Here is a 16,807-nt window from a genome sequence, read left to right on the forward strand (position 1 = left end):
AACAGTGCAAATAAAAATTACATTGAATTGCTTTTTTTACTTTTATTAACAGCCTCCGTTCTCTTCTCCTGTTATAACATACAAGAATTTTGCTACATAGTGCACTCTTCAAATACAATTTGTATAGGTTTACAGAAGCTTATTTTGCACTTGAATTGTTTTTGGGTTTAGTCATCAGCTTTCCAGCAGTTCTGCAGCTGTATCCACAGAGAAACCAGACAAAATGGGCACTGAACCACATACTTAACAGCTTCAGTGTTCCCTTTAAGCTTGTGTTGTAAAACAAATATTGTTTCTGTGACGAAGATAGTGTGTGAATATGGTTCTCTATGTAAATTGCAAGGATATGTCCAGGTAAATTAGTGTTTAATTAAATGTTTGCATCCTGTGTGTGAACTCTGACCTCAGCCGTTCTTTTATTCAGGCACAAGCAATTCAATTCACCTTAGTATTTCTTTCGTCTGCCCTGTTAATTTTGTGCACACCAGATGTAGTCTTAACTCTTATTCAATTTTATGAAATTTTTAAGTGATGCCTCCTCTCCTTCCTGTTGGTGGGGAACACCTTCTCAGACTGCTGATAATGTTGTGTTTCTATAATTATCACTTGAAGAATGTAGAAAAGCAGTGCTTGTATTTCTGGTTTATAAATTTGAACAGTTAATAACTGAAATAGCTACTTCAAGAGATGTATGGCTAATGAATGAAAAGACTAACAATGGAATCCTTCACCTGCCTGCTTATTTAAAACTAATCAAGGGAGTGTACCTTAATCTGCTGAGTGAGTGTCGCTGCTAGTACAAGGCTAGATATATGTGCTTTAGGTCTCTGAATGGTAACACTGATTCTTTGTCATCTCAAAAACAAACAAGAGAAGGGCTTTTTCCAGTCCTTTGGTGCATGGCAGTGATGTCTGTGATTACCAGCAGATTTTGCTGCTGTTGTGTGGATGGTAATGTTTTTGTGTAATGCTTGTTTCAGATGTAAACTTTGTTCATCCAGAGAGATGAGGGAGATTTCTTTAATATGACTGTTCATGTGCTTAGTCTCAGTGTTCTGCATGTGTTGGGGAAATACATATTCCTTGTTAAACTCAGATTGGCTAACTTTTAATTCAGTTGTTATTTTGTTGCTGTGTGTCTATACCCAAACACAAACTTCAGATATCTGAAAGAAAAGGAAATTTGGCATCTTCAAGGGCGTTAAACTGTGATAGTCCTGGAAACTGAAACTGTATACCTACAAAACAGGTACTGCATGGGGCGTGGAAGTGTAATATTATCCCACGCTGCGGAGTCTGTGCCTCAGGCTGGATCCAGAATGACGGCTTGGTCTCTGGCTTCCACCACACTTCAAACCAGCAAAACCGCCTGGGATGGTGGTTCTCCCAACGAGGCCTCTTAACACTAGTCAGTAGGCTGACCTCCAGTTTGTTTTCAGCAGAACAGTGCGCGGCTGTTAAAAGCTGGTGAACTGGCTCACCAAAATCAAGTACTGCATATTTTCATGACAATTGGTAGCCTTATCTTGCCCATCTGAATTTGAGACAAAGTTTGGGGAAAGAGTAGGTGGAAGGAGGGAAAGGTACCTGTTCTCATCACAATGCTGGTTGTGTAAAGGGGCAGGGCTGAGAACCTGGGCAGTGTGCTTTGTTCTCCTGCACCTTCCAGTGAGTTCTGCTAATGTTTCTCTACACTTCCTTTTTTCTTCTGGTAGCTAAGGCCAGAAGAGAGGTCCAAAAGTATCTGTGATTTTTCTAGACATGTATTTAAAAAGAACTCTCGAAGTATCTGGGAGGTATATTCTTTAAAAACCCCTATATTCATTACCTAATTTTCAGCTGTTTGGGGTGCAGAAGGAAGTTGTGCTTTTCCAGGAAGCTACTACAAAGCTGTCTCCTCTGGAGGATTTCACTGTTCATAGCTGTAGGTGCTGGTTAGCATGAAACAACTTACTGATAATAAAGACAAAGAGATCCTAATATGAAGTAATTTATTTACCATAAAGGAACGAGACCATGCTGGAATTCGTAGGGATAGCAGGGAATATGTCTACAGACCAGTGGAGCAAATCTGATTTGTTCAGTCCGTCTGGCTTTCAGAGTGGAAGTCCCAGGTCTGAGGACTTGGCTTGTGTTGTAACACAGTCTGTTCATCAAAGTGTGTGCTGGGATTACTGAGAGTTTATCTATGCTGGGTAAGAATCATCTTACACTTGTAGCTCAGCTCTGTAAGAAAAGGCTTCCACTGCTGATTCTGGAGGATGATGTTCATATATTTTTGTCAGCTGTTCTTGGGGGGGGGGACACGACATGCACCACACACACACACATGCACAGAGCCTGTGATCTGTTCATATGTTCAGGGAACATACTTGACTTTGAGTATAAGAATGGCAAAAGTAAAGAAGTAGTGCAACACAGTCTTTATTTGTTAAAAGGAATTCAGGTTAACTTGGCACGTGAACTGAGGATAATCCTAGTTAGGGAAAAGAGCGAATTTTGCAAAGTAACTTTTGTAAGTAAACAGGGTTATTTCAACCAAGATATAAATGATAACAGTATTCATCAGAGCTGCCTATGTGAGAAAAAGGTGCAGTATTTTGTTACTGTACTTGCAGAACAGAATGCTTATTGAAGTTGCAAAGGAGTTCAGATTTAATTTAAACAACTCGAGAAAGCTTTATTTAATAAGAAACACCACTCATGAAAGATTGATAGTAAGCAGTGGAGTTTCTTCCTTATTCACTGTTATCACAGTAAATATAGTGGCTTTAAAAACCTTGAATTCAGAATACGATTCCTACTGTGGGGAAAATACACATAAAAGGAATGTAGGTTTACAGTAATTTCTTATGGGGGAGAGAGAGAAACCTGGAAAGTGGTAGATCTGTCCAAGGATCTTGAATTTCTCTGAGGTCTTGTTGCATTCTTTTTTTTTCCCCCAAAATATGCAAATAATACTCTTTCAAGGGGTTATACAATAACATGCCATTGGAATAAGATGACAACAAGAAGAGATGGACCTCTATGCCCAATCTGTACTGCATTACACATGCCTGGGTAGTACCATGTTTTTATTTTGCAGTGGAAAAATGAGGTAATAGCTAAGTACGTCTTTTTAAAACAAATTTGTTGGAGTTAGATCCCCTGATGTTTTTGTGGTTGTGGCGTTGCGAAGAGTCTTGGCACTCTTGCTGCTGTTTGCAAGCTTGCTCAGAAACTGCTATACCCATTCACACCTTCGAAGTTGCCTTTGTATCCAAGTGTGTAGAAGTCTGGCTTTATTTTTAAGAGAAAACCTTTTGTTTGTCATATCAAACTCCAGAAAAATTAATGAGCACTGGCCTAGAGTGTTGCTCCTGGCTGTGAGCAAGTGATGATGGAATTCACTCGTTACTGGGCTCAGCTGAATCAGTGGGAGTACATAATTTTTATTCCTACACAAACTCACACATGTACATTCTTTGCTTACTCAGCTACGCAGTGTACTTTCTGTGCCTTTTTTTTTTTTTCTTTTCCTGCTTCTTTAAATTTAATCTGTACTTTAGGACTGGAGAACTTGTCTTTCTGGTATTTGAGAACTGAGAGTTCTAAGTGAAAACATCTCAAAAGAGTTTTGTAGTGTTATCAGCAGTCTCTTCAGAATTGATTTGTGTTTTTTAAGCCACTTTAAGGAATCATTTAACCCAGTCTACCCAACCTCAGGCCACAACAGTAATGTGCCAGGAGAACAAATGTCACCATGACTGATGAAATTTGCTCTATTTTAATGAACTACCTTCACTCACTGAAGGCGCATCTCAGTGCGCTGTTTTTGCAGCCAAACATTACTTGCAACTCATACATACAAGTTCCGCCTGCATTGAGTTGAAACATGGTATGAATAGATGCTGATGTCTGTGGGTCATATCTGTATAATGAAGGTGAGGGAGGCTACGGACAATGTTTAATAAGCAAAGAAAGATGCAGCTGAAACATCAGAAATGAAATTAGGGACTACTTTAAAACTTCAGCTTTCCCATCTTGTTGCTTGAGACGAAGTATTTTTCTCTTTCAGAGGAGTGGAATCATGTCTACCAAATTCTACACAAAACTCCCATATCATTGATTTATAGGTTTGGCTGTGACAGCCGTTGAATATTCAAATTGTCCCAGGCGCCGTCTTGTTGATCTGTGTGTACAGATGTAGAGTAACTGCTTAGTCAAGCTCGAGGTAGGAATGACCAGGGGCAGCATGCGGATTGTTTAAATTTTCTTTTTATACTAGCAGTTTCAGAGGAGAAGCACTTAAATATTAGCTTCACTTTCTCCTTTAAATGATTGATTTGCAGATAATACCTAGAATCAACAAAGCTCCAGTAGGCAGGTCGCTACACCTTGACCTGGATGTTAACCTGGATGATCCAGAGAGTAGGATTTGTGTCTCTGTACTAGAGGGGGAGACAAGGCATTTGGGGCAGGCTGTGCTGGTGGAAAGCTGAACTGCTGTGTCAGTACTGACACGGACCTGTAGCTGCTCTGTGTGTATTTGTTTGTGCTGGAGAACTGTTGAGTTGTTTTGAACTGGAATAATACCGTCTGTACCTTTAGTGGGATGATGGTACAAGATTCTCTCCATCTGTTTGCCAGATTAAAAGTCCATTGAAGTTTTTGTTCCTTTTTTTTAATGCTGGGCAAATAGATTATCTTCTAGTTGTGTCAGATCTGTTAAAGCCTAGTTTTGGTCTTTAGCTCTGTACAAGCAACACATTTTTTTTCAGGGGTTACCGATGATTCTGTAGATTTCAATTTGTCTACTTTATGGAGTTTATCTGTGCAGATGTCAACAAGAGGAAACTGGGTTTGGAATTGGGAGTTTGAGCAAATTGAGCACGGGTATCTGCTGACACTGGTGGGAAGCAAAATGTGGGAAGTAGCAGAGATTCCAAATCACAGAAATCTTCCAGTCGATGTCCTTCACTTAGGAATAAAAATTCAGTTAGCTGAAGCACTTTTCTGGTACTAGTGTCTGTATGGCTGGCTTCAGGGGAAGTAGGAGTTTCCTGTTAGAAGTTGTAGTTCTGGATTTCCAATTGGTTCTTAATCTCAGTAAGTGGTTTTCAGTAGAGGCGGCCAAATTTACAATCAATTTGGAAAAGACGGTGAAGAGTCAGTTTGCTTGCGAATTGAGAGTTACGCAAAAAACTCAACAGCCCGGGAGAAATAGTGTACTGGAAGTCCAAGAAGGGACTTGATGTACTTACAGGTTGAATTTGTGGTTTGGTGGCTGGCCAGCTGCTCTTCAGTCTTTATTTCTCTTTGTACTGCTACAGTCTTAACCTCCAGTTATGCCTGCTAATTGGCTTAGTCCTTCACATGGATGTTGATTTTTCACAGTCAACTTTCTTTTGGGTCTTCCGCTTACATCTAAAGCAGACACAGGAACAACTGTCCTTCCACAATTTGGCATGCTAGGTATAACTGCTCACAGATCTCTTCTGTCATCTGTTGCTCATTTTCTTGTTTAGCATTGGAGGGCTGGGGAACAAGGCTGGTGCCACTGCACACCCAGGCAGCCAGGAAATACTCTGGCTGGTGGAGCTTTGTCTTCCAAAGAGCCTTGCTGCAGCTTGGTGCCACAGCCACCGCCTATTGCATGGTATGCTGTGCTAGAAATGCGCTCTCTTTCCTTATCAGGAACGGGGATGCCTGCTGAAGGATATGAGGGTAGTGGATGACACAGAAAATACTAAGAATTTTTGTTGTCTGTGTGCTGGGAGACAATGAGGAAAAGGAGTGAGGATTTAACATACACTTTCAAAAATAAGATTTTTGTAGGGTGCCCGAATTCTAATATAATTGATGGGAATATGATTATAGTGCTGATGTCTCCTGGACTTAAAATCTCATAACATCCTAAAACATACTGCTAAGTGTGCTAGAAGAAGCTTGGTTTTTCCATTCTTCAATTCTAGATCTTTTTCAGCTTTATTTTAAACTCTCGTGTAGGCAAGGCTTGTTACAGAAGTGCTGGCAGAATTTGGTTCACACTGTTGTATCTCAGTGTACAAAGCTATCCTGTTTCTCAATTCTGCTTCACAGAGCTTTTTGGAAAGCTGTTTTGGAAATGCGGGTTTATCCAGTTACCCACCCTTGACAAGAGAAATCATGCTTTTACGCAGCCCATTCTAGCTTTGTTTTTTTTCTTTTTCAAAGCCAGTTTCCTCGTTGCCTGCATGCTGACTAATGCACTGATGAAAATTACAATACTAAGCTTTGGGTTGTATGCTAAGACACCTTGAATGAGATCAAATGTGTCTGAGATGTTTTTGGACACAGAGGTGTGATGTCAGTGGACTTTGTACTTATTTATAATTCAGAGTGCAGCAGTGGCAGTAGGGTGGAAAACAAATTGCTGAACTTTCTTGACTGTCATTCCTTCTTAATTGTAATGGCTGTTTCACTGAGGAATGTGTACCCTATCTCAGACACGGAGTCCACACAAACAAGGCTACTTTCACATTTTGTGTGCATTCCCTTTCACTAGAAAAACCAAAAGAGGTTTACCTCACTCTGTTACTCCCTGCACCAAGGGAAGAAAAAGTATTTTGTGTTTAAAAAAACCCAACCAAACAAACCCCGGACAAAACCCAACCCTCTCCAGCTATCTAGCTATATTAAACTGCTGTGTTTAGTTGCAGTCTGAATTGCAAAATAAGAGAGTAAAGGGGTAAAGAAAGAGCAGATGGCAGTCACTATCTGTAAACCGGAAAAGGACAGCAACAGCCAGCTGCTGAGTGAGGTACTGGCAATAAAACCAGGCTGCAGACCAAGCAGCTTGTGCTTGTCATTGTGCCTGGGTTATCAGCGTTCTGGTATGTTCTTACACTTCCAGTCTGTCTTTTCGGGAATATTTCAGAACGTATTTATTTACTTTTGTGCCAGGATTTTTCTTCACCAGGTTGTTCTCAAGTGGAAGAAACACAACTGTTAACTAGTTTGTGTTCGGGGATTTTCTCTGAGCCTCACAGTCCCTGTGAGTTACCTGGATTGCTGCTGCAAACCACATCTCCGATGCTCAAGGCACTGAAGATCGTATGTGGAGTAGCTTTGCTTTTCACTGCAATATGTTTAACGTAAATCTTTCTAGTCAATAACTGATGGAGAGCATAGGAAAGCAGTGTAGTGAAGACTGAGATGCTCACGCCATGGTGATGCTTATGGATGCCTCTTTTTTATGTTAGACTTTTGTTTAACCACCATTCTTACAGATTTCGCTTGTTTCTTGCATCTGTGTGATGAGCAATAGTCCAAGGCTGAAATATTTAAGGTGACAGTGTGGTGGTTTGATCTTCCTCTCCTGAGAAATGAAGACAGTATCTCCATGATTACAGTGTGTTGGAGTTCTGAATAGGCTTCTGAACCCAAGGTTTTCAGAAGTGATTTATGCTGATCTTAACTCTGCGAATAGGCTCTGCTATTGCCTGGCTCTAAACAGGAGTTCAGGGTGTATTGCCTCTACTAACAGTTCCCTTCAACACTCAGCAAACAGTTAGCTTGTTTTGAGAAAGTGCTGGTTCTTTGGTCTTTCTCTTTATACTCCAGGCTCTAATTATGGAGTTTTCTTAAACTTGTCCTAGGAATTATTTTCAAAAAGATTTTTTTATTAAGTAGGGGAAACAACAACATGGCCTTGTAAACTTGGCCTAGTAAGTTACCAAAAGGTTTAGGAAGGCGGGTCTGTGTTAGTGAGAAAGGTTACCCTCATCTGTTTGTTACTGTTGGCTCTTGCTTGCCTGTGGTGCGACTCCTGGGAGTGCAGTCTGACACACTGCAACCAGTGAGTCACATAAGCAGACACCCACTCTTGAAACCACGTAAGCTAACATAGCTTTAGAAAGAAACAAGCTAGGGAGCAACCTGATGAGGAGGTTTACTTTTGTGTTTGTGATTTTGGTGACATCTTTTATCAGTCCTTAAAGAGAGCCAAGATACTTCTTATAATAATGCTGTAGAGTAGTTGAAGTGGGTTGGTAGAGTTACTGCGTAGTAATAAATGGGATGATCTGTGGAGTAAGCAGAATCAACAGCTGTAATTCAAAGATTTTTAATTTTTCTCCTTGGTTACAAAACCTTTCGTAATGTGTGTCTGTGGGGGGGGTGTCCATTTACTTAGGTTTCTGAAAGCCTTTGTCCTTCCCCATTGTCAACCAGTTCTCTGCCACAGAATATTGAACCTGACCTGCTTGCTTTGGTGGACTGAAGTAGTGTCAAAATATACTGAGACAGGAGGCTGGGAGTGAGAGTCACGAAAGTCAAGAGAAGACATAACAATACGGAGGCATGTTCTTCACTTGAGGAAGGCTTGTTTTTTCGTTGTAAAGCAACTGTCTTCTGAGACTGGTTATTGGAAAACCAGTTATTGATTAACAGTCCTTCTGAGACCTGTGTTGCAAAGACTGCCTTTTTCACATGAAAGCTCTTGTGACTTAGAGAATAGCTGGTGATAAATATCATGTCTGATAACATTTACAGGAACAGTCTCTGTTTCTCTCTCTGGGAAGGGGAAACTTGTTTTTTGCAGGACATCCTGACAGTAGTGATTATAATGAGAGCTTTCCCATCTCAGTGAAATATTTCAGGCTGTGTAGGGATTATTGAATATTGCTCTGTGGAAAAACAGCCAGCCAGTGAGACTCTAATTAACTGTGACTGAGCAATGGTACACCTACTTCACTTTCTTTTTTTCTTTTTACATTTCCCTTTCCCTTTTTCTTTTCTCCCCGTCTTTTGTCCCAACTTATTTGGTTGACCTTTTGCTTGAATCTTCTTTAAATTAAAACAGCATTAATAATAATAACTCTAAAAGGGTTTCATATGTAGTATAACACGTATGTATGTTTATGATATGTATATCACAGTTCTCTTACAAAATGTTTTGCCTGTAAACCTTTTGAGAAAACTTTGCTACTTGCCTGTATTAAAAGATTTTGTGAAATCACTGTCTGCATATGCTTAAACTTTCACTCTGTGTTGTGCTCTTGGATCTTTAAATGGGAAAATACAATGAGAACTGGCTTTCCTGATACATAATGCACTGCTGTGCAATTTTATGCTGAAGCAACCTTCCAAATACCTTTATTTTGTGTTGCTATAAAGTAATGCAGAGTTGGATTATGATTCAAGCTTTGCTTTTTAAAGAGGGCACAATAAGAAAGGGTATGTTGGTGTCCTGCATGCCTTCAAGGTGAATTGGGACTTTCTGCTGAAAGGGAAGTTAATCTGTGTTGGATACAACTCACTGCTGAGTAAGTGGAGCATTGAGGCTTGTGTTAATCAGCCCTGGGGTCTTTTCTGCTGTTTCCCCCTGTGCTGTACTCTCTGTGACTTGGTTGGGAAGGGCTATCATGGGTTGTAGCTGGTCAGCTGCTCAGGCACTGATGCTTGCAGAGCAGGGCTGCTTTAACGGGGCACTCGCATGTTGGTTGTCCACTGACCTCTGCCTTTCATGTGCCAGTAGAGCCAAAAACTGTGTGTGCTGAGGTGCTGGTGGCCAAGCAGATGGCAATGGAGATTGCCTGCCAGGGTGGCTTCCTGAGCAGGCCTGCTGCTGCTGCATTAGGCTGCCCATTCATGGACTTGATGAGATGTACCTACATCAGTTGTTACAGTCATTTAAACAGTTTGAATTTCTTTGGGTAAGTGTTGTAGATACAGTGCTACCCAGTCAGCCTAGGACATCACAAATAATAGATCACAAATTTTTGAAGTTTTTCCATTCCCTGTCCCACCCAAGTAAGGCATTATAACGTATTATAGTGTGGTTTGTGATTTTGGTGAAGTGTGGGGGCTAAACTTCTGTCGGTGGTGTTTGTGTAAGTGTTCCCACTGTCTGTGGATACCCTTTTGGGGACATACTAATGTCAGCTGATCCCCAAAGCTTTCTGTAGGCAAGGATTGCTACTGCACTAGTGTTTCGAATCCCAGCCTCTGCGGCAAGGTAGAAAGCAGTGCTGTGGTGAAGTGCTTGGGGTGAAGGCAGGGTGACAGGAAGAGAAGCCGCTGTTCTCCCTGCGTTTGCCCTTACGCAAGTAGGGTGACACCCACATACTGTAATAGAGATGTATTGCAAGGCGTTATTGACAAATATTCCAGTGCTTGAAATCTGATCATTTGAGAAAGAAAATAGGTGTGTATCACTAAGGCTTTCCTCCACCCCCAGGAAAACAAAGTAGGAGCACTTATCTGTGAGGGAGATGAGGGTTTGTGGTCTCTTCTTTTTTTTTTTTTTTTCCAAAGGTACACTGTCTCTAAACAAATACAAATATAGGCAAATTACTAATGCCAGCTGGAGTGTGGGAAGAGGTTACACTATAGATTGCATCACAAGCTTTGGCAGAATCAAATGCAAAGCTTGCAGACAGTGATTCCGCATCCTGTTCTTGCCCTGTTAAATCAAGTACTTTCCTTCTGAAAGAGTGGGAAGAACCGTGCTAGGCTGTTGCCTGCAGTAATTAACTCTACAAAGAGGTGAACACTGAATTGTGTAGTCTGCTGTCACAGCTGGAAAGATGTCCCATGGTATCACTTGGAGCCCGCCTATTAGAGGAGTTAAGTGAGCAGAGAAAAGCTAGACTTCATGTGCACTCTTAGTCTTTAAAGCATCTTCCAAAGGTCTTCTAATAAAGCCCTCTCTGAATAGGAGTTGAAACTGAGAATTAAAGTGTATGAGATAAAAACAAGGCTTACTGACCTTAAAGTATTTAAAGTATTGCATGGGATAGCTGCAACTGAATGGCTTGCTCTTTTCAGAGCTGCAAATGTTTTGCACAACTGTAATCCTGTCCTATGTAGTTGTAACTCATGGGTAGTGCAGAGCTAAGTGTACCATAAGAAGATGTGCTATGTGTGAGGAATGTTACAGGAAGTTTGTTTTGCAAGAAGGTGCATGAGAAGACTTGTGCAAAACCATTAAAAAGGCTGGGCCTACTTTGTCCCTGTTGTGATTCTTCTGAAGTGAAGTAAATTGAAAAAGTAGTGAATTTGACCTCCTATTTTCAGCCTTAGAGCACTTACCTTTTTCTCTTGGTAATGGACTGAAAGCACTTACTGCCCTGTTCTGGAATTCTCTTGCTTTATTGAACAGAACCACATTTTGCACGTAAACAATTAGTGGTCTAATTCTTGCCTGAAAGAAATAACCATACAATATCCATTTCAAAGAATAAGAAAGCTTCCAGCATTTCAAGGTTTAACTGGAAAAAGTCCTTGATTTTGTAGCAACAACTGAAAACATCAGTGTTATGAGCATTCTTCTTTTACTAAATCCAAAACACAGCAGTTACTGGGAGGAAAATTATCTGTCTCAGCCGAAACCAAGACACAAGGACACATATAGCTGTAGTACCTGAAACTGCCTTGAATACATTGGTGCAAATTTCTCATCAGCCTTTGAATCCTGGATCGGTATCTTTCAAATTAATGGGGAATCTGTACATCCTGCTGTCACTTTCAGTCATGTCTCAAAATAGTAGAACTATTAAAAGTGTTACAATTTTGCAATGGAGTAATTACTTTAAAAAAAATCTTTTCTTGGAAGGTGGGGAATTACTATGTTGTCAGGGAACTAGCAGAAAGGGAGTTTGGAGCAGGGCACCTGTAAAATGGTCTGAATCATCCCTCTGCTCAGTCAGGGCTGAGGCATGCTGGCAGGACTGCCGGCAGTGCTGCTCCTGCACAGCCTGGTATCGCTTGGATGGAACAACAAAGGGCTTCAGTCCTGAGGCACCCAGCCTGCCACTCATCAGAGAACAGGGCTCTGTAGGATTTAATGGGACATAGGTTCAGAGTGTCTGGCACAGGGAAGAAAGACATTATGAAGAAGAGGAGTTATTTCTACTTTAATTGTATTTTTTTTATTGCTGAAATCTTCCTTTTTTACACCTGGAGTTTCTTTATTGAAATGGTTACTTACTTGGGCTTTCCAGAAGATTGCAGGCTATTTACTTCGAGTAGCATCTACTTGTGTACCATCTAGCTCTTCTGACTTTCGTGTTTCAGAGTTTCACAAAGATCAAAACTGCATTTACAAGAACTGGAGAGACACCATGCTGGACTAGGTCCAGATTCCTTGGATTTGTTCTTATGCTTTTGCCAGTAAATATCTCGATTGTTTTGCAGCTATACTATTGATTTGCTGCACTGCTTAAGCTCTGGGGACCTGGCACTGGATTTGACTCCACTGCATTTATTTTATTGCAAACGATGCATGATGAGTCAGAGAGAGAGAAGCGTTAAAATAATGGATTGTGAATATCATCCAGTATGTAAGGAGTCAGCACTTTCAAACATAAGCTAGAAGTGACTGTACTGATGCCTGTGCCTAAGAGACAGTATCATAAAAAAGTTAAGTGGTACGCTCAATTCTTTCATGTGTAGTCTCTGAAGTCTGAGTTATTTAATAGTGAGCTGGTTCCAAAAGTTACTGGCTAACTTTGGAGGCTTTTTGGGGTTTGTTTTTTCTTTTTTTCTTTATATGGCATGTACTTTAACTTGTGCTAATGAGGCTGCTGCTTTAAGACTAGGCTTTGGCAGCAGCTTACTAACTGCCTGAAATACCACTTTAGGGAGTAATGAGGTACTTACTCTCGCTACTGAATCAAATACTTAACTGCTACACAGTTGTTCAGGCTCTGTTCACTGTTCCAGTAATTGCTGTCTTTGATAGTATGGCTCTGTTTTCTAAACCTTCACCAAATTCCTCAGCTCAGAGCTGTTTCCTCAAAGAGTTGCCAAACATACAGCTTGGCCAAGCGCGGAAGAGACTGTTCTTCCCACAGCGTTTTGTTTGCTAGGAAAAAGGGGACTAGCTTGGAGGAACAGTGCACCAGCGTGCAAGGTGCAATTCCTGACAGTTCTTGCAGAAAAGAGTGCAGGTGAGTAGTCGCATCTAGATACAGATGTGCTTATAATAAAAGTGAATGGACAGTGTTTCAAAAGGGTACATGTATACCATGGATACTGTACAGTAATTACAGGTGGAACATTTGTGACTCTACATTCAAACATTATTTTGGAAAATTTATGCATTTCCTAAGGAAAATGGCTTACCCCCTGAACTGTCAGCTGAAGGTCCTATGTCCACTTTAGCTGCTGTAGTCTGCACTTGTAGGAACTCTAGAATGATGGTAATAAATATAAATATTTTTCTTTGCTTAACACTACTTAAATGCGCATTATGGCACTTCAAGCTTCTGGATTCTGCCCCCCTGTTTTCATTCTTATTAATGAAGTCTACATACACTGCTGCTTAACGCTAATGTCTTGTAACTGAAACTTGCCTATTTTTGCTCAACAGTGGAAGCTGTGACTCCTGACACCCTCATACTAAAGAGTGTATCAGGCATCATTGCTTAGGTACATAAATGTGTGGAGTAACTCTCTAAGTTCTCTCCTCCTCCAGCACACTGGGTAGGAGAGAAGAAAATCTCAGACTTCGGTAAATTCCTTCAACCGTATTATTCATCAAAACAGCTGATTTTAAAAAAATATGTATTGTATGGATATAGGCCTAACTGAAGTCCAAATGCGTACAATTATAGAACACTTTACTGTAGAAATGCTTGAAACCAAGCTGGCATCCTAAGGCTCATAACAACAGTTGAAGCAAATTCCTTCGCTAAAACTGTGTAATCCAGTGTGTAATTATGGGTTTTAAAAAAAAGCTTATTCTGCACATTTGGATCACATTATTGGGCACAGAGGGCTTTCTTCAGCACCAGATGAAACTTCTCGGACTACCTGGGTCATGTACAAGTCTTGTTCTAGCAAAAAACTCGTGAGGAATCAGACGTGTTGTTCTGCTTCCTGGAAGGGAACCCCAGAGCACTTCTAGTACCTGCCAGCTGCCAGCCAGTTACCCTGCTGTTCTCTTCTCCTGGCTATTCTTTTCCCTACACAGGTTGCTCCGGGACAATCATGGAAGTGGTAAAACTTTCAAAAAGGGCAGAAGGGATCTTTACATTGTCTTTTGTGGTCTTAAGCCATTGTTCTATTTGGTATTTATATACTAGCTTGCTTTTGCGTGTGAGGGCATCGCCCTGTGCATGCATTTGCAGGCCTGCATGATACAGGTGAAGGAGACTTTCACCAAAGCATTAAAAAAAATGAAACCAATTAAGAGTCACAAAACCTTTTTTTTGAGAAACAAAAAATAAACTTTTTTTTAAGGAATAGGATAAAGGAAGGACAGAGCTCACACAGTGGGCCAGGAGCAAAGTGAACAGTACAGTCAAGGAGCCCTGACTTCTGCTTATTCTCGTGCCACTGTGAATATCGACTTCTACAGAAAAAAATGTGGGTTACGTTATTACAGCGGTGGGTGGGTGGGGGAAGGAAGTTGTCTACTTGTTCAGATATTCAAGAGCTTTTTCTGTTGATGTACTAAAAGAATTTCATGAGGACATTGAATCTACAGTGGAAGCATATGTCTTGTCAGGAGAATTTTCAGTCCCATAAATGTGACTGCCTCCTGGTTGCCAAAAAAGAAGCAATGAAAAATATCCATTTATGTTTTGGCATGTAAAGAATAGGAAAAAAATTAGTAACTCTGTACATATATGATAAATAACTGATGGGTTGACTTATGGAGACATTTTTAGCCAATGGAAAGAATGACACTTCTATTTGGATTTAATTCCACAGGATTATACAGTTCTCACGAATGTGAGCATATGTAGAGGCTGGGGGGGACCAAGTTCCTAAATACTAAGCTATATGTAGTAGCTATATATACGTATGTATCAGTGCCTTCTGATTCAGTACTAGTAGACTGAAATATGATGAAAACTTCACATGGACAGTTTCCTACATTTACAATGTTTTTAAGATACCATTTGTAGATCCTTTTAGAGTACTCTGAAAGGTGATGGAGTGAAAGTCTTTGTTAAGACTTGGAAAAACTGTTGTACAAAACTGTTGTAGCAGTGGTATTCTCTTTTAATAGTTAAATTTAGGGTCACACTCTGTGACGATGGTCAATATAATGAAAGCCACAATGAAGCAGAGCTAGTCCAGAGAATGTAAATGATGATGAAATCTCCGCCAAAACTGTTTTTCTACTGCTGTTTGACAGCACTGACTGAATTATACTCTTTTCAGACAATATTACGAAGTGCCAACCTGCCAAAGTTTTCTTCCTTAGGATAGACAGCAGAGTATAACGTTGAATTTTTCAGCGGTTCTTTGGTTTTCTGGCACTTATGTTTTTCCCCAAGCCCTCTCCCTCTTTGTGAAGACAGGTTAGAGCAGGAACAGCTTGCTGCTTTTACACATTGCCCCCTAGGCATGCTATAGCTTTGTCAGAAATGCAGAATGACAGGAGGACCAAGTCTTGCCTGCTACTTGAATGATTTCCCATTCTTTTCTGTTCGATGCTTTCTGTGCTGAACCTTTGTAGAAATAGGTCTAGAAAGTTAAGCATCAAGCTGTAACAGTAGCTTGCTCACTAAATACTGCATTGCTGTCCTGTTACTCATAAGGACTGTGATGATGTAGGCTAATGTTTACACTTAAGGCTGATGACTGAACTTTAACATGTGGGATTCCAAGACTGTGTTAGCTAAAGAGATGTCTCCAGCTTTTTTGAACGCTGAGTGGTTCTCGGGCAATGTAACAAGGCCCAGCTGCAGAGTCAAGCCTGTTAGGGGTGCAGGATGTGGGTGGAGATTGCTCTTGGTTTTCTGCTGCTCATCTGGCTGAAGGTGAAGCCTTGCCTGCTGGTCTAGGGCAATCCTCTGCTAATGTGGGGAAATCCATTGTGCCTTGGTCAGTTGACATAGGCAATGAGCTCTTCAGTCAGACTGAGCTTTCCTCCTCAGAGGTAACTTGGAGGATAGCATTAGAAAGACAGACCACTGTCCTGCCCACTGCAGTGATTACAGTGCGCTAGCTCTAGTCAAGCTCAGTATTTCACTGGGAAACATAGACTTGTCACCGTTCCAGTGCATCAAAAGTCTGTTGAAAGGAAATGGCTTAAGTTTATGAGGATGACTCTTGGATGTCACTAGCTTGTTCGTTCATTTAACACCTTACATTACCTATTGTTACCTGCTTTATCATGGATAAGTGTATTTTGTGTTTTTTATTGCAGTGCTGTAACACTCATGTCCTTTGTTTCAAGATTCTGCCTCCTAACACGCTGACTGGAGTGTTGGGATGGTGGAAAAATATAAATTGCGACTTAGCCTAAAATTTGATGAGGGATTTGAGGAGGTCTATCTGGCACACCAAGCTGTGAGCAATCTTTGATCCTTCTAAACACTTAGCACACAGATCTTTACTTGTTTAGCTCTTCTAACATATGGTATTTTACCTGATCTAGAAAAAACTTCAACTGTTAGCTTTTCCTAGTCTCTGCAAAAAGAGAAGAATAGGAAGAAACCACATTTAAAAAATAATTGAGAAACCGAAGAGGGAGAACATCTATCAAAGTTTGGGACCATAGTCTTATAAAGTCAACTCTGTAAAATTTCATGTTTTTTTTTTAAAAAGGCACAGTTTTCTTTACTGACTATTTAATAGAAAACGTGTGCCAAGTATTTTAATACACCCTTTTCCCGTTACGTTTTGTGTATATACACAGGCATTCCAGCTCTGCATGGAAATAGCTTTCAGATGACTCTCCCTTTTAAACTCGGCTAAATCATGTTTATTAAAAATTAACTTCAGGGATGGAAATTCGTCTTCCTTCCTCGTTTCAGCCCTGGCCTATTATATGAAGGTTAGTGCCTAACCCTTCCTTGCGGCAGGGCTGCTCAGTCTTCATGGC

At 40.6% G+C, this 16,807-nt stretch overlaps 1 protein-coding gene across 11 annotated transcripts in view; it reads left to right on the forward strand.

The window, feature by feature from the left end:
* Positions 1-16,807, forward strand: part of MAP7 (microtubule associated protein 7) — a 122,834-nt gene that overhangs the window by 16,818 nt on the left and 89,209 nt on the right. The window lies entirely within an intron of this gene.

Source organism: Opisthocomus hoazin, chromosome 2, assembly GCF_030867145.1.
Source record: "Opisthocomus hoazin isolate bOpiHoa1 chromosome 2, bOpiHoa1.hap1, whole genome shotgun sequence".
Lineage (NCBI taxonomy): Eukaryota > Metazoa > Chordata > Aves > Opisthocomiformes > Opisthocomidae > Opisthocomus > Opisthocomus hoazin.